Below are 9,026 nucleotides of genomic sequence, written 5' to 3'. Positions count from 1 at the left end.
CATGGATGGAACTGGAAAGCATTATGCTGAGTGAAATAAGCCAGGTGTTGAAGGACAAATACCATATGATCTCACCTCTAACAGGAAGCTAAACAACAAAACAAACAAGCAAGCAAAATATAACCAAAGACACTGAAATAGAGAACAGGCTGACAGTGACCAGAGGGGAGAGGGGAGGGAATTTCAGGGGAAATAAGGGAGGGATTTAGAGGAACCTATATAAAGGATACATGGACAACATCTGAGAAGGGTGGAAATGGGAGGGAGGGGGGAGAATGGGGGGTGGGATGGGATGGGAGTAATAGACAGAAAACTGTACTTGAAAAATAATTAAATAAAAAAATTGAAAAAAAAACACACAAAAAAACCCCCAAAAATAAAATAAAATAAAATAAAATAAAAATCAGCTAAGAATGACTCCCTACAAAAATAACTGTCCTGAAAATGTAAAGCAGCTTTGACAAATACAATGTTTTTATTCTCAAGTACTTCAGCAGGAAACAAATGGCACTAACACAACTACATATAAGTAAGAAAATGAAAATTCTGAACCAATCAATACACTGTAAAATATTAGCTTTACATGGTTACTCAATATAAAGTAGTATAAATTATGATTCTGGCTGTATAGGTCTCTTACCTCTATTTTCTATGTGGCTCAGTAGGACTTAAAGGAGTTCATCAAAGCCCAGCATCCCTGGGTGTAAAGTGCTCAGATTGTCTCAAGGAACATACTGCCCAGTTAGAATGCACTCTCTACTCTCAGGTGATATGAGGTGCGACTGTGTACCTAAACTCACTATGGAGTATGAGTAGATGTATCATGAGCCTCTTTGGCCCTGGGCCTTTAGACACAGGCATTTCAGTCGCCCACTCTTTCTCCTGCCTGCTTTGGTAGACATACTTTAGGCAGTATCTCAGCCTCTACCGTGCAGAAAATAAGAATACTACAGGAGAGATTGGGGCAACAAGGATGGGAACCTGGTTCTCTGAAAAAGTAGAGCAGCGATTCCCTGATGATCTGAACTATTCACATAGGGCTTCCAAGGAAAAGAGGGGGAAAGTAGCTTTTTTATGATTTTAATATTCTTTTGGGCCTCTATGGAAGCCGCTTATCTGTCACCCTAACTCAGGGACATGGAAAGGCCCCTCTTGAAGCCCTGGGTTCCTCATTGACAAAATAAGTGTACTAGACTGCATGTCTCTCAAGTTTCATCTACATTTAATATTCTATGAAATTGACTATTTTAATCATTAAGTTGGGAAATAAAACTTGGAAAAGATTTGTATTAACAGAGAAACTACTATAGAAATATAATGAGAAGCAATTACACGTTTTAAAAAGCCAATGAAGATAAACACGTATCCGTTATTGACAGACTTGAGTCCATTTACAGTCTTTTAACGGAACAGAGACCATCCTGCAGAGATTTCGCACGGAGACAGGCTTCCAATTACCGTGTTGGTAATCACCAACCTTCTCTGGCGTGTTGTGGGAAATTCAACATACCACTCTGGGCGGACTGATTGGAGAGGAGTACAGAAACAAGAGGGAAGAGTTGATGTAGTCGTTTAAGAATGAGATGCTCTGAGACTGTTAGGAAGTTAAAAGTGGATCAGAAGTGATGTGATTGATGCTTTCAGGTCAAACAACCCATATGAGTAGACCAATAATGACACTTACTGGTAATACTGTGGTCTTGAGCAAATTACTCCACATTTCCAAAGTTTACTTCTCTCATTGGTAAAATAGGTGTTAAAATACAATGCATCTCAGAGCATTGTTGTAAGAATGAAAAAAAGACGATGTACAATATGTACATAAACACTAAAGTGCCTGGCAAATGTAAGAGCTTAATAAGTGCTAGATATTTTTATGATGATAATAAGTATTCTTACTTGTCATAGCATAAATATTATTATAATATGAATACACTTTGTGCTCCAATATTGTAGAATTCGAACACCAACAAGGCAAGCTGGCTATCTTCAAGGAATTTTCAATGGCCCTGATAAAGCAAGACTCAAATACAGAAAATTAATTATTGATTAGGTAACAGATTATATGCTACTTCCTAAAAATTCAGTAAGTATTACAAAGAAGGAGGTAGCATTGTGGACTGATACAGCCGTTTGAAGAAAAAACATTGAAAGCTAGTGCAAGGGACAACAAAGTCTTGTGTTGAATGTTATTCTAAGTGTTTAACCACATGGCTTATTAATCCTCACTATAATCTTAAGACTATGTACTTTCATTATCTCTATTTTATAAATAAATGAATTGAGAGATAGAGAACTCGTGCAACTTGCCCAAAGTTACAGGTGGTACATGATCAAAGCTATATTGTAACTGGCAAACCGAAACTCGGGCTAGATCACCAAAGTGCCCAGTGGCACTGAATTATTATAAAAGACACATTAACAAATGAAAATGCCATGTCACTTCAAGCAGGAAAAAATAAAGAAAATAGAGAAGAGTTAAAGTATGACTTAGATCTGAATCAGAGTGAAAACATTTCATTGAAGTAGTGGCTGAAATAATTAGAGACATCCACTTATGAAATCTTATGAATTTAAAAACATAAAAGGGTATTTGAGTATAAAGAAATATAATTTATAGCAGTCTTAAATTCTAATTGTAATCACACCAGTGTTGGTCATTAATTTATATACTTGTATTAACTAAGTCTAATTTTTGGCACAACCTTTGTTGGGAAAATGTAGTACTCGCTTTAGATTCTGAAACTTCCTGAATTAGTAAAAAATCAGCCCCAAAAAACTGGTAAGGGAACTTTCCACACTTTAGTACAAATAACATTAAATTAAAATATTTTCCTCTTTTCAGCCCATTTTTAAAAAGTTTTCTACATGAATATCATAAACTGGGTAATGCAAGAATTTTATTTGAGGAATTGATAAGCACAAAAAATATTGCACAAGTTTGATTTGAAGAATCTGCTTATATAATGAAATCTGGGCCAAAAAAGTGCCTTACTTTTAACTCAAGTTAATTTTATAAATCAAACACATTCTCAAGGGAAGGGAAATAGCAACCGTATCATTTTTTGGCAACAGTTTTACAGCTGAATATTTAAAGAGTAATTCTTGGCACCCATAAAAGCATTTAAACATCACCGCGGTTCTTAAAAAAGCTGACCAAATGACAGTTGAGCTGTGGCGATACTGCTGACTTCCCATATAAGAAATATCCCAAATGTCTCTTTATGTTCTTTATATGCTACAGTAATAATCTGAAAATTATATCTTGTTTAAAATGTTTCTCAAAGGGTTTTTTTAGTGGAAAAGTATAAATAGGTGTTTAGTAACTAAAAATACAGTCATTTGAGAAGTCACTTTGGTTATATTGTATGATAAAAATCTTCCTTTGTTTTAGAAATGCAAGCCAGATTACTCAATCATACATTCAGAGAAGAATTTATTATATATTAGCAAACCTCTGTTAAAATAACAAAGTACCAAGGAAGTCAAAACTAACAATGTCTATAGTCTTGCTGAATTATTTTTCATAACTCCCAAACTCAAATATCAATATTCATCAGTTTCTCATAATTTAAATGAATGACATATTTTTAGTTTATCTTTACTCTTGACGATGCATTGAAGTCATCATGCAACTCATCAGTGTTATTTTGTCATCTACAAATACACTAGTATTTTCAATGGAAATGAATATGTTCATTCAAGACATAGGTAGTCTCTGGGTTATGTAATTGAACAAGACAGCTATGACCCTCCCTTTAGCAAAGGAAGCTTCCAATCCATTGTGAAAAGTTCTTTAAACAATAGCAATTTAAAAAATCACTAATTAAAAAGCCAAATGTACCACAATGGCATATTTTAAAAGACCTTAACAGGAAGTTTTCTAAGTTAGTTTTATATCTATATTTTTAAGGGTTTAATTGGGAACTATAATTAATTTCTATTTTTTAAACTTATTTTTTTAACTTTTAGGTCAGAGAATTAGAGTTTTTCATATTCTGTTCTGATTTCTTTTTATTTATTCTGATTTCTTTGTATCTTAATACAGAGGTACCTGAGAAAACAGACCTGTTTAAAAAAGGAGGTATTTGAGTTTAGCCCAGAATCATTTAGTCTTATTGAGATTTATGAAATGTACATGTAAATGATGAATTCTCATAACTAAGAGTAAGGGCTCAAAAAATCTTTAGCACTTACAAAAGATGCCTATCATGTGCTTTACTGCTTATAAGTATGCTTCTATTCACATTATTCCACATAATGGGGAAACAGACAAACTAAGCTTTAGCTGTAAGTAAATTTCAATAATTCTAGGCTATGCTATTTCAAACTGTATTTGCCTTTCTTTAAAATAATCATTTTTAAATTTAAATTTAACCCAGATGTTGGATATTAAAAAATATTCTACTTTCTCTTCCAGATACTGTTTAAGAGGATTTATTTTATTCATGGAAAAAAAGCTTACTGATTTGTTTTTCTGCAGGATAAGAGGAAATAGTTGATGCTTATCAGGACATGTGTGCACATACACACAAAACTGCAGAGGATGCCTCAAGAAGGGGAATGAAAAATATTTGCCTTGGGCTTCCTCTTGGTGACTCACACAGTATCGGGAAGACCATCAAACAGGATTCATTCTGCTTTTTTTGTCCCAAGCAAAGTCTTAGCCACATTTTCTTCTTGCTTTGTCTTTCTATCATTTTGTTACCCATGTACCCATCCTGAAACTTAATGACTCTTATCATTCTCCAACTACGTTATGTGAGATGAGACTCTACCTCAACTAACATATATCATGTGGAGAGCATTCTATGTGTTTCAAACACTTCTGACACTCCCCCATTTCAAGTTGATTCATAGCAAAGCTGTCAGCCAGTCTTAAGAACTATTCTCCTTAAATCTGTCTTTTTTTTCTTTCTGTCAAGGTGCTACAATTTTTTTTACTCACCTACTGAAAGCTGTGAAACTATAGTATCTTTATTTCTAAAGACTGTTTTTCTATAAAGAAATAAGGGTTTATTGGTTATTATTTAGCCTTTTAAAATTTGGGTAAGATGTATACATTTTTGAAGAAAATAATATCATATTCTCCTTAACCTGGTTATGCTAGTTATTTTTAATTACTAGAATGAGTAAATGTACTTCCTATATAAGTAAAATATCAAACTTTAATTATGTAACTGATAAAGTGAAAAAAAAATAAAACAAATACTAAGCATACACTTAATGAAACACAAAAACGTAGAGGCATAAACCCAGTTTTAGTGTTGTTGGTTCAAGTCAGGCTCTCCCATGAGATCATGAGAAAAGCATTTCATGGACCCACACACAGGAGATTGTGATTTGGTGAGATGATTTATTTGGGTAGAAGGCTACCCGGGGGTTTCCAATTTTTCATCCCCCTCTGTCCTGTTATGGAAAAAGTCCAACTGTGTCTTCAGCAAAGCCAAAAAAAGGGGCAACGTCCGGAATTTCTGTTTCATATTAAGGCTTGGTCCTTTGGAGCTCCTGCCATCTGCTGTGGGCCCACACAACTGCTAGACCCACATGGTTGAGTGTGATCCCAAATAAGAGAGAAAATGCACAAACAGGGTGAATGAGAATTAGCAAGAGAGAAAGAGAGACAGAAAAAAACATTTTTTGTTCCCCTGAGGTTACAACCAGCAGTTTATTCAAAGTAACCAATCAATTTCCCACCCATAGACAATGGGTCTACACCCTAGCTAGACTGTTAGATGGACAGGCTTCTGTGATCAGGCACAGCCCCCTGCACCATTTTAACTTTACTGCGCATGTGCCTACCTCCCCCAACTTCCCCCAACAATCTGGTAATGGAGGGTGAGCAGTGCTCCTGAGGAGATTTCCTGTGTCCCTCTGATTAAGTCTCCTCAGTGTCACTCCCTTGGTATACGTAAATGCTGTAGCTTCCTGACTAAGCAAGCAGGCTTATGCTCCCTGATTTATTAAACTCGAATTGTAATTCCTGTTGTTCTTTTTCTTATTAACAGCTAGTTAACTGCCTATGGTAATACTAGTAGCATTGGATTTCTCAGTTGGTAAATAATCATGATGGAAAGCTATCCTTGTCAAAGAGTATATCTGTTATAGTCACACACATACACACAAATTAAATGTACTACAGTACAGGCACACTTCAGAGAATAGACCATAGACCACCACAATCTTCAATTCCAGACCAGCACAATAAAGGGAATATCGCAGTAATGTAAGTCATATTATTTCTGTGGATTCCCCATGCTTATAAAAGTTATGTTTATAATATACTGAAATCTATTACATGCATGATGACATTGTGTCTAAAAATGCAAATACCATAATTAAATTATACTTCATTGTTAAAAATGCTAACCGTCATCTAAGTCTTCAGCAAGTTATAATCTTTTTGCTGATGTGGTTGCCACAATGTGATGACTGAGGACTAGTAAGGGTGGTGGTTGCTGCAGGTTGGGGTAGCCGTGGGAAACTGTCCAAAAAAAAAAAAAAACCCAGTGAAGTTTGATGCATCTAGACTCTTCCTCACACAAATGATTTTTCTGTAGCTATTTATGTGATGCTACTTAATATCATTTTATCCACAGTAGAACTCCTTTAATAACATTGCTGTGGCTTTACCATGTAAGTTTCTGTAATATTCTAAATGCTCTATTGGCATTTCAATAATCTTTACAGTATCTTCACCAAGAGTGAATTCCATTTCAAGACTCCAGTTGTTGTTGTTTTTTTCTTTTATCCATAGAAGCAACTCTTCACCCATAAAAGTTTTATCATGTTATTGCAGCATCTTAATCAGACCTTCATGATCCACTTTTAATTCTAGTTCTCTTGCCATTTTCACTGCATCTGCAGTTAGTTCCTCCAATGAAGTATTGAACCCCTCAAGGTCATCAATGTGGGCTGAATCAATTTCTTCCAAAATCCTGTTAGTGTCAATAGTTTGACATCATCCCATGAATCAAGAATATTCTTAATTACTAGAATAGTCAATCCTTTCCAAAAGCTTTTTCATATACTTGGCCCAGATCCACCAGAGGAATCCACATCTACAGCTGTGGCAGACTCCCGCCAGCAGAGTCCACCTGTTGTGGCTGATGATGAGAATGAATGCACAGGCAACAACAATCCTGTGGAGAAAAAGGGAACGGCATGGCTACTCTCTCAAGGGGAAGGTGTCTATGGATGCCTCGGCCACTCCCTCAAGAGGGGAGCGCCCCGACCCTTGCCTAGGCAGGCTTTTATTGTTTTCCTGGGGTCTTACATCAGAGAAAGATTTATTACCTATTACACAGAATATTATTGTCTACATTCTAGGTGCAATCAAGGAAATGAAAATAACATGTAGAGGGGAATGGCAATGAGCGCATTAGCTCTGTCCTTGGGAGAACTCATACAGGCTTTGGATATTACCTTGAAGATAGACAATACACATTTGTTGTTTTAGACCAGAGTGATGGGGTTTTAGCAAGAGCAAGCCATAACAATCCGTATGCATTTTCTAGGCCTGATTCCCACGGGAAAACTCGGTTTGATGTCTGGCTCCTGCCCACCACTTCTCATCTGTAGGTTTTCCATACAGAGCTGAGTCACATTTGCCAGACTTAAACAAACCGGTCCCCTACATATAGCAGCTATAGTCTTCTAAAATATACTTGCTAAATAATAAAACTTTGAATTTGAAATTACTGTTCGACCCATGGGCTACAGAATGAATGTTGTTATAGCAGGCATAAAAATAACATTAATCTTCTTGTAAATATTTATCAGAACTCTTGGATGGCCACGTGTATTTTCAATGATTAGCAGTACTTTGAAAGTAATATTTTTTTCTATATAGTAGGTCTCAATAGTGGGCTTAAAATATTTAGTAAATCATGTTGTTAATAGATGTGCTGTTATTCAGGCTTTGCTGTTTCACTTATACAGAACTTGACAGAGTAGATTTAACATAATGTTTAATAACCCTGACATTTTTTTGAAGATTTTATTTATTTATCTTTAGAGGGGAAGGGAAGAAGAGAGGGAGAGAAATATCAATGTATGGTTGCCTCTTGTCCATCGCTTGCTGGGAACTGGTCTGCAACACAAGCATGTGCCCTGACTGGGAATCGAACCTCGACCATGGTTCATAGGCCTGCGTTCAATCCACTGAGCTACACCAGCCAGGGCTAGAGCCCTCAGATTTTTGGAATGACAAATGCGCATTGACTCCATCTTAAAGTCACCAGCTGCATCAGCCTCTCACAAGAGAGTCGGCCTGCCATTTGAAATTTTGAAGTCAGGCGTTGACTTTCCCTTCTTAGCTATGGAACTCATAAATGACATCTCACATAAAAGGCTGTTTCATCTACACTGAAGAATCCATTGTTCAGTGTAGCTACTTTCATTAATTATCTCACTTTAGAACTTTGGATAGCTTGCTATAGCTTTTACATCAGCACTTGCTGCTGCTTCACCTTGTGCTCTTGTGTTACAGGGACAACTTCTTTCCTTCAAACTCAAACCAAACTTTGCTAGCTTGAAGTTACTTCAGCTTTCTCACCTCTCTCAGCCCTCATAGAATTGAAAAGAGCTAGGCCTTGCTCTGGGTTAGGGCTTGGCTTAAGAAAATGTGGCTGATTTAATCTTCTATCTAGACTACAAAGACTTTCTCTGTATCAATAATAAGGTCATTTAGTTTTCTTCTCATTTTTGTATTTACTGGAGTGGTGCTTTTAATTTCTCTGAAAAATCTTTCCTTTGCTTTCATAGCTAAGTAAACTGTTTAACACAAGGCTGGTCTTTTTTTTAAATAACTGTAATCATTCTTAACTTTTCATTTAAAGTGACAGACATGAGACTCTTCCTTTTATTTGAGCACTTAGAGGTCACTGTGGGGTCATTAATTGTTATAATTTTGGTATTGTTTTATCTCAAGAAATAGGAAAGCACACAGAGAGGGTGGGAGATGACGGAAACACTGGCGAGTGAAACAACTAGAACACACACAGCTTTTACGGATTAAGTTTGCT

The sequence above is a fragment of the Sturnira hondurensis genome, unplaced genomic scaffold (assembly GCF_014824575.4).
Source record: "Sturnira hondurensis isolate 20B ecotype Veracruz unplaced genomic scaffold, ASM1482457v3 Scaffold0005279, whole genome shotgun sequence".
Lineage (NCBI taxonomy): Eukaryota > Metazoa > Chordata > Mammalia > Chiroptera > Phyllostomidae > Sturnira > Sturnira hondurensis.
The sequence above is the reverse complement of the archived record's forward strand: the minus strand, read 5'-3'. Positions refer to the sequence as shown.